Below are 16,387 nucleotides of genomic sequence, written 5' to 3'. Positions count from 1 at the left end.
TGAATTTAGATTGATAAAACTTGGTATACATATATATGATGGGCTTGGTTGTGTAATATACTTAAGTGAAGTCACTCAGACCTTGGAATTCTGTTAAAGTTAATCTGAATTTGTACAATTCGTTTATGGTTCTTAACTTTTGTACCGGATAACTTAGTTTAACCTAAATTAATATAAAGATGCACCATGGACTGAGGAGTGTATTATATACCATTTTTTTTTTACCTTTGAACTTTTGATAGCAAACCTTGCATGTTTTTTTTCATCATTCCTGATCATTAACTTATTACTGAAGAAATTAGGTCTGGCGTCGGTAGACAAAATAATTACGATTCACATATTTGGGTAGGCCTTCTACAGATGATTCCGACAACAACAGTAGGCCTGTTATACACCTTTGTGTGGAAAAATCTATTTTGATTAACGACATAACAAGTTTTAGAGGGGTTGACACCCGATACATCTTCATATAACGGAATTTCGCGACCGTCTAACATTTTTCAAAAATGCGCCTTAAGTACCCTGGGTTATGTCAAGGTATACAGGATTTTTTTCTGAGACAAGTGCATGTCCTTAGAATGACAAAAGTGTGTATGGAAAAGCATTATATCAAAAATACAAAACCCAGGTTACTAAGATCTTGACCTCAACCCTTAAATTCTGATACTGTAGTGTCACAGTACTGAATTTGACAGCAGCAACTAAAATGCACGCACGTACTCAAATAGGCAAAAAGCGTTTATACGATTCCCTAAGATTTTGTTCTCTTGATTGGGATATTCAAAGTAGATTTACGAATTTTTATCATTGACCAATACTTCCTGTTATTGGTATAATGCATATGTTTGATTGAAAGCTTTTAAAAATCAAAAGTGAGAATCCATCATTGAATCGAAATATGTAAATTAACGCCTTTTAAGTTTCGAATCTGTTTGGATATTCTTTTTATTGAGCCACTGGTTTTCAAACCCTCTGAAAAAGTTCTTTCATATTTTTCTAGTTTAACCTAGAACCTAAGGTTCATTGTACAAGGACTAACGTTTAAAAAAGTATGTGTATCTAAGTTATTTATTTATGCACTGAATCAATATTATAATTAAAAAAAATTAACGACAATATTTAAGTTCACATTGACTGGGCAGATCCAAAACAATTTCAGGAAATTATTAAGAAAATTGGTCGTGTAAACTGTTATTGATGTCTCGTTTTTAGAATGGTCAGTGTTTTGAGATGATTAATTATTTTAATTATGTCCGTTCATTTGTTCAGTCAGGATATTAAGATCGTTATGTCTTGCTTTTGAGTTTCAGTCACATTGAAGTGAACAAAACATTCCGTTTTATTGAAATATCTTCAGATTTTTCTCTACATATATAAAGCTAAGGGTTCAATATCAGACAGACTATTGAAATGAACAACTTGATTTTTCTTGTATACAAGCTCCGTGTTCCGTCTAACAATTTACTTGTATGGTATGATGATTTTTGTTGTTACCCACAACATAAAATTGTTTCTAAGTAGGGAAAGTTTTGACATCATGTTTCCGTCAATTTTTATATTTTGAATAGATTTCCTCGACACCTTCACAGAATACATCTAACATACTGTACATGTCAAAGTGAATATACTTTTTCTTTATTGTTTTCAATGCTCTCGGACAAAACAATACTTTCCTGTTTCAATTGTTTTTGAATGATTTGTTCAGTCGGATTTATTTCTTAATAAATTTAAATAACCTGTTTACAGAAACTTTATTATCATAAGTGTACCAGCAACTTGTTTATTCAATCTGAATGTTCTTCGACTCTAAGAATTTATACTTAGCCATTGTATGGTTTTCAAAGAATGTTTCATTGTATCTCGAATTATATATTTAACAATGCAAAATGACTTATAGAGTGTACCAAAGTGAAATATGGAAGATTACATACTGAGTGAAATATAAAAGTTTGCAAACCTACAAAAGAGGAGAGTCAAAGTCAATTCGAACTCTATAATCATATATTTATAAACAAATTCGTTTCATATAAATGGTTGGGGAATACGTTTTTTTCTTCTTCAAATATATGGTTGCTAGATTCCTTCTTTAATTTGTGTGATTGACATTAAATAAAATGAGTATCTCATCCTTTTATAGTTTTAGTTGTTCAATGTTCAAGGTAAAATCACCTTTTTACTTTGTGCTTTCCTTAAACATGTTTTAAAGATTGTTGTTTTCAGAGACGTTATGCGTAAATTTACCAAATTTGAAATCAGCAACTTGTGGAAACGGTGTCGCACTAATCACTCATATCGTTTGATTTTGAATGCATGGTTCCATGACTTTAGAAATAACAGTTTATTAAATATATAGTGACTTTGTCAAATCATAATTGTTTCTGACACTTTCAGAAAATTTGCCATATTTGTATACGCATTCTATTCTATTGGATTGCTTTATGACAAAGAAATGTAATTACATTTCCCTCACAAAAAATATGGATACTGGGCACTTTTGATTAATATGGTATTGAGTCACCACAAATTTACCAAATTGGAATCACATAGTTTTAAAATGTAACTATTCCATGTCTAAATGAAGATTAATAGTGTTGCATAATGTATGGTTGCTATGTGCTTTTTCAATTACTATTGTTTTAAAACACTTCACCGAAATCTATTTTTACTGGTAAAAACATAAAATGAAATCCAATAGTTCAATTTAAAACATAGGACAATAATATATATTGTCGTTTTTTCATTTTTCAGATCTTATTAACAGTCCTTTGTTTCAGAGTTATGTTCATATTCTACTAGTATTATCACTTGTCAAGTGAGAAACATCAACGAGAATCGTTGAAATATTTCTTTATGCCATTTAAATCGGGTACAAAAAACGTCGACTTAGTAAATACTTGCGTTAACAAATAAGTCAGTAGAAACGGTGTCGCACTAATCACTCTGAAACTGGCGATTTCCAAAGTATTGAATATTTTGTAATCTTCTGAGCTTTACTTCAAAATAATTGTTCGTATATTCGTTCTTTAGTCCGTTCTCCTGTTTCAGTGTGTTGGGTTTTGTCTCGTTACTAGACTATGCTTCAGTATTTTAGTATTTGATTCCAAAAAAATAAATACTTTGTCAATACTTGTAACATACACTACAAAAGTCAAAAAGTCTGAAAAGACCAGTTTTTGTCTGAATTTGCATGAATTTTTACTTGACATTCTTAATTTGTCTGCATAATTTTTAAAAATCCTTGACATAGTATTAGTTTGTCTAAAAAGGTTCTCGATTTTCCTTGACAAGTGTCTTGACAGTATTAACATTGTCTTAAAATTTTTCGACACTTCCTGTATCATCTGCTAAGAGTCTGGATTAGTCTCGACCAATTCTTGACTGTCTGAAATTTGTCTCGATCTGTCTTGACATATTCTTGACATTCTTAATAATGTCTGAATATGTCTTGACATATTCTTGACATTCTAAATAATGTCTGAATATGTCTTGACACATTCTTGACAGTATTAAATATGTCTTGACACTATCTCAACAGTATAAATTTCGCCTGAACGGTTTATGAAATCTTTTGGGTTTGTGTGGCTAAAAAAAGAGGAGGGGGGTTTTGGTGTTGGTCAAAGAATTTGTTCTCATCTTGATTCAAACTCTATTTTTTTTAGAACAACCCAAACACATTTTTTTTCATATTTGTATTATTTTTTATCAACAAAAATGTGTGATAACTCCTTTCTAAAAAGAAAAAAAAAATTCAGATCTATATTATGTATGTATGTTAGAGACCAATGAAATCATTGATTAAAAATTATAAAATTCAGCACTCAAATTTGAATAAAAAATAGAAATCATTGATTGGACCCATTATGAATACTTTTTTATTATTATTCCTGGAGTAGATAATAGTTTTCTTTTAATTTTTGAAATGTTTATGGCAGATCAACTGATAACATCAGGTAACTCAGTAATTTCTATTTGAAAGTTGCGTGTATTCTGGGGTGTGTTATAACTTAATTTCATGAGGAACATCCTGTCCATGTATAATACTTAATATTTATTACAACAGATGACATTACACACATTTTTCTTCTGTTAAATGAATGATTTTTATATCATCATAATTTGCTATTTATATAAACCACATTTTTGTACAATAATTATTTACCATATTAACATTGGATATTATGAATGTAGAGTGAAATATGTCTACCGTATGATTGGTTTTAATCATTTAATTAATAAGATGTAGGAATCAAAATTTGTATTTAAAAAAAAAAACACATTTAAATTGTTTTATATCAACACATCCTCATTTAAATTATTTTATACATTATATTTCATAGCCATATTTGCATTTGTGAAACTATTTAAATACCCAAATTTTCAATTATTTTACATGCCCAACTTTCATATTTATTGTAAGGAATGTAACTGAAAAACAACAGTATATTATGCAAAAAGAAATAAAGATTAGTTATATTATGAATATTGGTCATGATTTGTAAAACTCAGAACTGTCAAGTAAATTTAAGACACAATTAAAAATGTTCAGAATATGTCAAGCCAATCTGAGAAAGAATAAGAATGTCGAGATTATGTCGAGAAATTTCAAGACAGTATTCAAATGTCAAGAATTTGTCAAGAAATTTTAAGACCACATTCAGAATGTCAAGAACATGTCGAGTAAATTTCATACAAATTTGATATAAATGAGAATTTGTCAAGAAAAATTAAGACATGAGTCATACTTTTGGAGAATGTCAAGTAAAAGTTCATGCAAATCAAGACAAAAACTGGTCTTTTCAGACTTTTTGACTTTTGTAGTGATATCGCATGTTATTACAATTGTATTCTAGATATATGTTATCTTTCATCAACACTTATTCCTAATCGACTTATACAAAAACAAATTTATATGTAAACAATTGGTTTCATAATTTTTTAGTGTTTTTTTATATTTGTGTTTCACATACGTAAAAGTAAATCTTAGAGTCCGTCAAACTCTCCGAGTGAGCATCATATATGGAACACAAACAACAATAGGGTGACTTAATTTATTTTTTCACACCTTTAGATATAACCGCAAACTACGTCATACGTATACAATATCAATTATAATTGATTGCAGGTGTAAAACAATGTGACTTTCAATGGATAATATAAAGTTTCATTGAAATTGAAAGGAAACACATTGATCTCCAGACAATTTTGATAACCGATGGGTTCTTCTAAAACAATGGATATTAACCACAACTCATCTACTGTATTAGCTTAATAATTAGGGGCTACACTCATGCAATATGGTCTGAATCCTACATAGTTTACATCTACCAAAAGACTTCTTTTGATGTTTGAGCACTCATCTTTACCACATACTTGAATTTTACATTGATCACTCGCCTGCGACGAAAGTTGCTGACGGCGAGACATGGGTGTTTCTTTTCTTGTGGCGTAAGCGTAAACAATCATTATTAAGTGTTTTGCTTAAAATGGTTTGATAGGAACTACTTGTAAAGGATCAATGGTATTTTCTATAAAAAGTAAAATCCCAAAAATATTTAACACCGAGGAAAATTCTAAACGGAAAGTCCCTTAAATCAAATGGCAAAATCAAAAGCTCAAACACATAGAACTCACTTTGCATGATTTGCATAAAGGTGTTTTAAACCCTGTGTGACAAAACAAGAATTTCTAAACATAAAATAACTTTTTAACTTTTTAATTATGATTTTAGAATATATACGCATATCTCGATAGAAGTAAATTTAAAAACAATGTGTTTTTGTTAAAGCCACCGAGATAAAAGTAGTCAATCATGTACATAGTAAAGACTTTACAAAATATACGCAACATAGCAATGTCAGTTGACTCGCAAATTAGATTATTTGATACCATATCTTTCGTCCAATTCTAACTTATGAATGTAAGGTTGAGGTTCGACAACTTAAGTATAGATATTTAGAAAGTCTCACTTTCAATTTTGTAAAATAATTCTGAAGATAAGAATAATGGCAGATAATTCAATGTCTAATGGTGAACTTGGCAGAACTCCAATTTAGTTGTTGATAATTTGGAAATGGGTAGATTTCGGAACAACACATTAAAAGCAGTATATTATATAGAATATCAGTTTCAAGAAGATAAATTGTCGAACTTCTATATGTGATAATGCTCGACCTAGTTATGCATGGATTCAGCAAAACTGTACATTCAGTTCAGTTCAAACTTACTGTGTAACCTATTGTGAAACAAAGACTTAAATTTATCGATTAATTTTTAGCTCACCTTGCCTGAAGGCCAATTAAGCTTCTTCATTATTTGGCGTCTGTCGTCTATTTACTTTTACAAAAATCTCTTTCTCTGAAACTACCAAGACAAATTTAACGAAAATTGTGAATAATCATGATTAGGATATCTTGTTTAAAACATGTGTCCGATTAACTCGCTCGCAAACCAAGATGTCCGACATGGCCAAAAAATAGAACATAGGGTAAAATGCAGTGTTGGTCCAATATCTCTAGAACCAAAGCATTTAGAGAAAATCTGTCGAGTTAAAATTGTTTATAAGGTCAACATCTATCTGCCCTGACATTTTTGGACCAATCAGGTGACATGTTGTTGGGTTGTTGTCCCTAAATTGGAAATTTGAAAAAAAATTGCAGCTTTTTGTAATTATCTTGATTATTATTATAGATAGAGATAACCCTTAAACAGCAATAAAATACAGCAAAATAAGACCTACAACTGACCCCTTAATATTTCCCTTTATAGTTAATTTTTAAATATTTGAAAATAAAAATCTTTTGACTTGGATTTGGTATTCGTTATTCAACTATCTACCTTTTAAACAAATTAAAATGATACCATCTGACCATGTGATATTTTACAAATATCGTTTTCCTCAAAATGTCCCTGATATACAATTTCATCTTAAAGAGAAAAAAGAAGGAATGAAATATCTGCATGTCAACTGAAATTTTTGGTTTTATTTGCACGTGCCATGTTTTAATATCATCAAACTATCTTAAACCATATTTATACTTGGTGAGTAGTTTTGTTAATTAGCTGCAATGAAAAAAATATGTTTTGCATAAATGGTAATTAATGTATCTACTTCATCTCAAAACACTAACAGAATGAAAATGGAAATTGATTATCATATTAAAACATTGGCATTGATGTCTAAGTGTAAACTACTTTTATAACTGATACTTAGACACTCTTTATACGTCGCGTCAAAAAAACGGTATTCTGTTGTATCCTTGTCTATCAGTCTATCACATCGTTGATCAATGCAATTTTTGTCTTAATATTCTCAAGAACCACCAGTAAGAAATTCCTTTAATCTAGTGCAAACTACCAGTGTAAATATTATACGAGGTGACGAGTTTTACTACTCATCGCTCACTTACTTCTTGTGTAACTACTTATATATATATAATGGCCTAGATGGAGAGTTGTCTCATTTGCACTCATAACACATAGTCTTATTTCTATGTATGATATTTTCGTTGCATTGTCCTCAGAACACTTAATCATAGATTCAATAGATGTACATGTATTATCAAGATTCTTTTGAGTCCATTATCCTCTGTTTGACTATGTTTGACTTTTTTTAGTTCATTGCTGATCAACTGCCTGTTAACAAAAAACTGATATGTTCTTACACATAATTGACATGCATGATATTTCTGTCGTATTTTCTCAAAATCTTTGAATACGAACAACCTAGGTCTTGGTATCATTTCACCGGATAGCTAGTATATTGTGTGATGGGTTTTCACACACATTATTATTCAACTGCTGTTTACCGAATACTTATAGCGAGCTATCATTAGTGAGTAGTAGTTCACATCTCCTCTTAAAAGTCATCAGATATGACTCTGTATTTTACTTCAAAATATTCAGATATGCGGTCAGGATTAGTGGATCGGAGAAACACTCTTATCCAGTATCACTTTAAACTGAAAATTCTGGAAGTTTTGATTAATGATAAAAACAACGAGACCCTTTTCTGTTTAAAAAATATTTCTTTCCTTATGTACATCATCATCATTTTTTTTTGGGTGGATAGAGTGTCATACACAATCATACATCATCACTCTGTTATAAGTTGTCAACAAAAAAATCAATATAAAATATTTTTGCTGATCAAACATTTTCGTCTTAGTCATCCGTTTTGAGTCGTTCTTTTTTCATGTGTTTCTATTTCTAACGCCACTTTAAGGAAGAGACTTTCAGTATTCAAACCATTGTTTATAGTCACTGTGTATCCAATTATTGCAACATCGTTTACGCACACATATTGTCTTGTAGGTTCTCCCGTCTTATAGTGCTTTAGATATTTCTCTTTTCGAAACACAAAGTACCAGTCTGCTCTGTTAGTTTATGCAACAACCTGCAAAAATTCTGGTGATACAACCTAAATCATTATGAAAAGAAAAACATACTCTAATTGGCCAGCTAGTTTTTCCACTTTTGTTATTGTCAGTCCAAGTTTTTTACCCTTTCCTTGTAATTGTGCTCTTAAATAAAGTTCTAGGTGTGTACTCCCCCATTGCGCTTCTCCTCTTTCTATTGATTTCATAAAATCAATATCATAAAGGTCAGTGTATTTAATGCCAAAAAATACTTTTATAAGTGTATACTAAATAGTCCGTTTCTTTGTATATTGGTGTTTGTTTGTATTGCACCTCAGCGTTTCTGTTGTTCTGTTGTTTCCGTCCTATATTAGTTGTGTTTCCCTTGCATGGGTTTAGCTTCAAACATGGATTTGTTTTCTCCCAATCGATTGATGACTGTTTAACAGCGGTAAACTTCTGCTGCCTTTACTTATATTTAATTTCAACATTCTAAGCATTTAACTACAGTTGTAGTATTTCACATTACAGCTGGATCACTTTGTCTTGTTATTACAATTGAATGACCTTCGTGGATGTGATTGTCTACAAAATTAAGTTTAGTCAATATAAGAAAATGAAGATCAAATTTTGACAGCCGTACTTTTATGTGTTATAATAAAATTACTGAGATAAGAATACAATGCAAGATTAGTTTTAAAGGCTTTTAATGAACACGACACTTTTAGAAACACTAAAGATAATGTTTGATCTTTCTCGAGTTTGGATTTTAATTAATTAGGAAAATATATCGTGATTACTTAGAGTTTGTTTATTTTTTGTGAAATACTAACCACATTATTTCCCAGTTGGAACCATCCTTCCTAAGCTGCAAATAGTACTGAAATTTGTATTGTCTTCTCACAATTTGATTAAATAGTTTAATATAGACTATTAGTGCACACTTAGGCTTTCTACTAACTATTCCCAAGAACACATGTTATAAGATTACTTAAAAGTGCATATATTTCAAAAAGAAATATGGAATATTATGCATCAACTAACCGATCGACTAAATGTTGATAAAAAGTCATGTGTTGATAAGGAGAAGTAAACATTACTTAACTATGTCACAAAGGAAAGAAAAGGAAAGACAACTATTTTGCAAACCCCTATTTTTAATTTTTGTGTACTTAAGTAATGCTGTTACACCTTTGTTCACTATAAATGAGGGAGAAGGATAATTGTATCATTGACTATGAAACACATTGGAATAAATGCACTAGAGGTATTATGTTGGCCCTTTCCCAGATACACACATGGTAAAGTCTAACAATTGCTGTTTAGTTTCCAAAAATAATTTAGTTAAAAAATAAAATAGAAAGCACAAAATGGAATTTTTTGGTCAAGATTCTGTACAATAAAGTGTGAACATGAGTATATGCCATGCTAAAATAAACCATAAAAATCATTCGGATAGGAAAACCATAGTCTTTGTGAAGAAAGAAATCCTTTAATTTATAATCTATGATTTAAAAAAAAATAATTCTATCATCCGTTTAAAAACCGGTAGGTCATATTGTCGTATGGTCATCTCTAGAATTAACAGTTTACTCTCATTTTGTTGGGTTCCTATGCCATGTACGTCAACCTTTTATTTCCGTTTATTCATAGATGAATACTTATAGTTCTTTAGGCAAACATTGATTATTATTACACCAAAAAATCTGAGGTTGGATTTAAAAAAAATTGAATAATGATGTTTACCGAAAAACCGATATGTGCACGGAACACTTGGTCAGTCCTTAAACGGGAGTACAGTAGACATACATTAGATTTCAATTTCGAAAACATTATGCAAATATAACACAGAAATACTTTTCTTTTCATAGTGTCCCCTTTATAAAAATATTTGACAGCAAATAAGTATTATGTGAATTTCTTATGTGATCAGTTATATATTTACATAATGTTGATTATTTGGTAGATACTGGACAGATCAGCTCTTATGGTTATTTTAAGGATTATTTCCAACTTGTAATGTATTGTTAATAGTTTAGGTTAACAATGTTTAATTTGGATTACGACTTATCTTTTCTTTTGCTGTTATTGAAAGACATATGATATCGTAGTCTCTGGTTTCTCTAATAACAATTAATACTTGACCTTGAATTAAAGACACCACTGAATCATACTCTTAAGGTATACAATTACTGTTTTAAGAAAAACTGTTAGATAGAAAAATATCTAGTTCTGAATTTGTAATTATAAAACCATATTCGAATTTCCACTTGGTCTTTTCTGGAAATTTGACAACCTTTATATGTACCCTACTATATTATTTAGTGTATATTTCAACACGTATCTTAATTAATATCTCGATTACATTTATTATCAGTAAATCACTTAAAGTATATAATCCTAATTAAATTAGAAATATGATGAAAACATGTTGACTTCTCTTATTTAAGCAAGCCGCTGTGAGACCAAATTTGACTACACTCCTACATAGATTTTTTGCAAGTACAATTATGTCAACAGAGTTGTTTGTATATGGACATTGACTGAAAATCTTGATGTCAAAATTAAAAAAAACCAATTTAATCATCACTTTTTTGTCACCCAATTTTAAACAGACAGACCATTCCTTCATACTAAATATACATGAAAGATAAATTTCAGAATTCCTTGGTTCACAGTACCACTAGTTTTCCATATTTTATTTTTTCTAATGAACGGTTGTGCTGTTTAAAACGTTTTATTCAATAAACGATGAATATATTGAATCATTTTGATAGATATGATAAAAACTGTTAATTTCATCACACACATGCTACTATCTGAAGATGTTGAAAGTTGAAGATAGTCATTCCCTGTTTTAATAGTATTGCTCAAAACCTTCCAATTTATATTGATTATATATTTGTAATGTGCATTAGCGTTTTGTTCCCAGACAACACAAACAGAATTTAAGATATATTATTTCATAGGAAAAAATCAATACTGAATTTCTTACTCAAGTTGTCCTTAAATTGTACTCGAATACCCAATTTGAAGTTCTACGGAAATTGACTACGGTCTTTTTTTCTCTCGCTATTTTGCTTACATTTCACCATATAACTCAGTTATCTCAGACACTATATGTTACCAGAGAAAGTACATCGCATTGAAAACATTATTCTTATCTACTATCAGGAAAATAATATAATTAATTATGATTTTTCTTATTTTTAGTAAGCCGCTGCGAGATAATATTTTAGTAATCCTACATTATATAAATTTTATGATTCTGGAAGAAACATCATCTCGCTTTAGATTCAAATATTTGCATACGTTTATAAACATATTGATTTATCCAAATGAACATTCAGATTTAGACATATAGGTCATAATAGTTATCATAAACTCAGCATGGGAACCATGATTGAAAGTTGAATTACAAAAATACTGAAAATTTGCAAAAAAGATAGCCCCAAATTAAATGACAAAATCCTTAAACGCCACAAATGAATGGTAACATATCTATCACATTATTGACTAGGTCAACCATTTCCTTATGAAGAAAATGGTGGAATAACCTTTTTCATTTAATTTAATTTCTATTCAATTTCAATTTCTGCGCCAAATAATGCCATGGTGCCCTTTCTATTCTCGTGTTAATTTTTAAATTCATAATTAACTATTTTTTGCAACTTCTTTAAAGTATTCTTTAAAAATTCTTATACTTTACCATGCCTGTATGGGGATGGTTGCATATCATTTTGTTATATTTGCTCTTAGAACCTATAGCTTTATACATTTCAATTTATTTTATATATATTTTGTGTCATTAATTGTATTAGTTATATACAATCAACGACGTATTTCTTGAACTTAATTGATTGATACAATGAAGTTTTTTTTTAACAAAAACACATGCGACTACATGTGTATCGAATGATATCGAAATTTAAAGATAGTCATACCCGATTTCCGGAGTGTTGCTTCTCACTTGCTAATTTTGATTAATTTTATTAAGTGCATTAGGTTTTTTTGTTTCCTAGACAGTATTAATGAACTTTTAGAAATACTTATCTAAGGAAATAATTAATCTATTTTTTTATTCTAGTGTCCTAACACTGTATTCGAATTTCAAATTTTGGGTTTTATTTGACAACGATTTATTTTCTGCTAAATTGCCTCTGTTTTAATAGAGATTAATTATAACACAGATTTTTAATGTAAAAAAACGAATTCTCATATATAACATGATCCTAATTTAATAAAAGATATGACACATAAATAGTTAAAGGTACCAGGATTATAACATAAAAGTGTTTCCAAGTCCTTGGAGAACGAACTTGACTACGTATTTGTAATATATAATTATAGGCTGTTTTTCTACGGCAAGAATTTATGGATGTGGACATTGATTTAAAAATTATAAAATATAGTAGAAGATGAGTAAAAGTATAACGTATTTTTTATCCTTAGTTTGTTTTAACTGGCAGAACATACCATCATCAATGATATACCTTAAGCCTCGGTCACACCTTAACGGATAGCTCGAACGGATGCCTAACGGATAACTTTTTTTTTCAATCCGTTCATGTTAATTAGACGTCCGTTCATATCCGTGGCATGTCCGTTTAGCGTACGTTTTATCCGTTGATTTCCGTTGTTCTGTCCGGTGGAAACTTTTGAGCATGTTCAAAACTTTGAACGAACGTCCAACGGATAAACTATCCGTCGAACGTCCGGTAGGCGTCCGTTTTGTACGGTACTCGTCCGTTTCTTTTCCGTTTTGTATCCGTTACGTGTCCGTTATACATTCGTTGGTGGTCTGGCATATGAATTCACCAACGGACGTCTAACCAATAAAACGGATTTTGAACAAATGTGGAAAGGACTTCTACCGGTCGTATAACGGATAAAACGGATGATGAACGGATCTGAAACAGATAAATGCCAATTTAAAATTTCTCATCAGAAATGCCAATTAGATTTCTTAAGATTCATGAATTCTTATCATTCATAATCGATATTAGAGTAAGGGCACGTCTGAACAATCAAGCAGATCTTATTCAGGCTAAACACTGTCCTTTTGCGGCAAACCAGTTACACAGAAATATTTTTAATTTTTCTATGCGATTTACATGTATACTTAGTGCCAATGAAAACGCAACACTTTTGTTTTTCAAAAAAATCTTATAATTTTTATTTTATTTATATGAGAACTTTGTACAGTTGGTTTTAAATGACTTTTAAGACAATTGACGACAACTTTACGGTTGAGTGATTTTTGGAACAAATGCGAAGTAAGGATTATTTTGAACGGATATAAACTGAGTTCACCGCTTTTCAACATACGCACCATTTTCACGATTTTGTCATTTAAAGCTTGGCTATTGTCATGAATTTTCCCGTCCTTATTTTAAGGAAACTGCAATAAACATCTGAGTAAATCCCAGGACTGTCTGACAACCAGCGACATGCAGTTTTGGGCATGATCCAATGAAGCCTCTTACTGCATACAATTACGAGAGGACTGAAGTTGAAGCCTCTACAATAACCCAAATCATCCACAAATTCAACCAAAATGGATCATTTAATGATAAGCGGCATCCCGGGTACAAAAAGCAAGACCCGCTCAGCCAGATCGATACATTTGGTCTTAAACATATTCGATATTGACTCTGATGGGTGTACAAAGGTCACGACAGTTCAATGGTAGTCACAGTAGATCCTTTGGAGCAATTTCAGTAAAGCACCATTTGCGCAGAAATTGTTAAAGAGCACCAAAGTCTTTCCTTAGTGACATCTAAAAGGCCGTAAGACGTAAATATCAAATTCTGTAGACCAAAAATCATTCATTGTGTACCAAAAACCGTCGGTGGCGGTAACATAGACATTTGGCACCCATCTTGGCCAAAAGTCATGTGTTTCGCCCGATTTTGGTCCGACCGAGCAAATTTCTCATCAGGTTGGACATGGTTTAAACGATGAAAACCACCACCAATATCATAAAGTAAGATTGAGTTTGATATACGGGACAAGTGGAACAACATTTCTCGAAATCACATTAAACGTCCGGGATGATTAATTCCACGGCGCTGTCGAGATTGCGCTGCACAACGGTGTTGTAACATGTTTTGTTAGGACTGTAAGTTGACGATTCGACATTGAATGTTTCGTTTACCTATAGCGTCTAAAAGATGACAATGAAACATTTTTGTTTGATATCGATCTATTGTTATTATTGTTAATTTTCAAAAACAATTTATTTTGAAAGATTATCATTACTAATATAAATTTTATTTTTGAAAAACCAAGTGTTGCGTTTTCATTGGCACTCAGTATATTTTTATTGTTGCCCTGAAATTTTCCGTATATCTTGTTCATTCGTTTTATCCGGTACGCTTCCGTTAGGTGTTCGTTTTATGCGGTACTTGTCTGTCATATGTACGTTCGACATCCGTTCTATCCGGTACGTTTCCGTTTCTCGTACGTTACATTTCCGGTGTGTGTCCGTTATGCACTCGTTACGCGTCCGTTTTGTATAATCAGTACATCAACGGACTCCCAACGGATAACAATTTTGTCAACTGACAACTTTTATTTTCATCCGTGAGACGTCCGTTCGTGCTATCCGGTAAGGTGTGACCGAGGCTTTAACAATGAATTCCAGAATTCCTTTGTTCATTGTACACCTAGTTCCATATTTAAAAAAAAGTTCTTGATTAACATGTTTTCTTGTCAAAACTGTATGCGTTTTATAAAATAAACGATATATATCTTGAATCTATGATACAATAAAAATTGTTCTCTTCAGCAAACACTATCTAAAGATGAGGAAATTTGAAGATAGTCTTTCCCGGTTTCTCGAGTTTTGCTGAACAGTTTCTAATCCATCCCGATTATTCATTTATTACGCTCATTAGCGTTTTGTTTTACAGACAGTAAAAATAAAATTCATAAAATATGTTTCTGATAGGATTTATTCAATTTTGAATAAATAATTAAAGTTGTACTAAAACCGTATTAGAATTTCTAATTTGTTCATGTACGGAAATTTGACGACGGTGTATTTTTTCACTATATTTAACCATACAAATCAATTAACGCAGATTAGATCTGATACAAGAGAATGGTAATCGTATTTAAAACATAATCCTTATCTAATCAAAAATATAATATAATAAATTATGATTTTATTTATAAGTCGCTGCGAGACAAAATTTGACTACACTCCTACATAATATTTATCATATTATTCTGGAAAAAATATAATACCGCTTTTAAATGCCACGATTGTAATGTGTTTGCGGTTTTTATGTTGCCATTTTATTGGGGGATTTTCCGTTTTGAATTTTCCTCGGCGTTTAGTATTTGTGTGATTTAACTTTTTATATGTTTTTAATCATATTGATGTAACTACTGAAATAAATATTCATATCACTTCAAACTTAAATATATAGGTCATCTAAAAATGTTTTTCTACACTATACCTTTAAGAGGTAACATATATTGTTTCAACTGATTCAAAGTTTTTGTTTTAAATTTAAACAGGTTTCTATTTGAAGTTGATTTGCGTAATTCATTAAAAAAATATAAGAGATCTAACGTCGTTATTTTTGCTCCATTACCTTATTAATTCAGTAGCAGGACGAAATGGTTCAACACAGCAAGCTATCATGCTTAAAGTTGGATTTACGAGTATGCGCTAGCTACACATGGGTAATCGTCGTGTCAGCTATATAATACTATCCACTGTTATTTTCATCATCCTAATAAGAAATTTTGAACAAAATACAATAACAAGCAAAACCAAGAAGCAAACAAAGACTCACAAAACCAAGGGACATTTACATTAACAGTTATTAATAATAAATAAGAAACAACACGAACTCCACTAAAAAACGGGAGTTAAATAAGGTCCTCCGGAAGGATAGTCATTTCCTGCACCGTATACGGCACCCGTAGTGTTATTTCTTTGGTCAGGTCAGTAATGATGGAAGGTTATTATGACTGAGGAAGAATATCAGATATGATTTCTGACACACTTTTGTCATAAT

Source organism: Mytilus trossulus, chromosome 1 (genome assembly GCF_036588685.1).
Source record: "Mytilus trossulus isolate FHL-02 chromosome 1, PNRI_Mtr1.1.1.hap1, whole genome shotgun sequence".
In the NCBI taxonomy this organism is placed as follows: domain Eukaryota; kingdom Metazoa; phylum Mollusca; class Bivalvia; order Mytilida; family Mytilidae; genus Mytilus; species Mytilus trossulus.
This window is presented reverse-complemented; position numbering follows the sequence as displayed.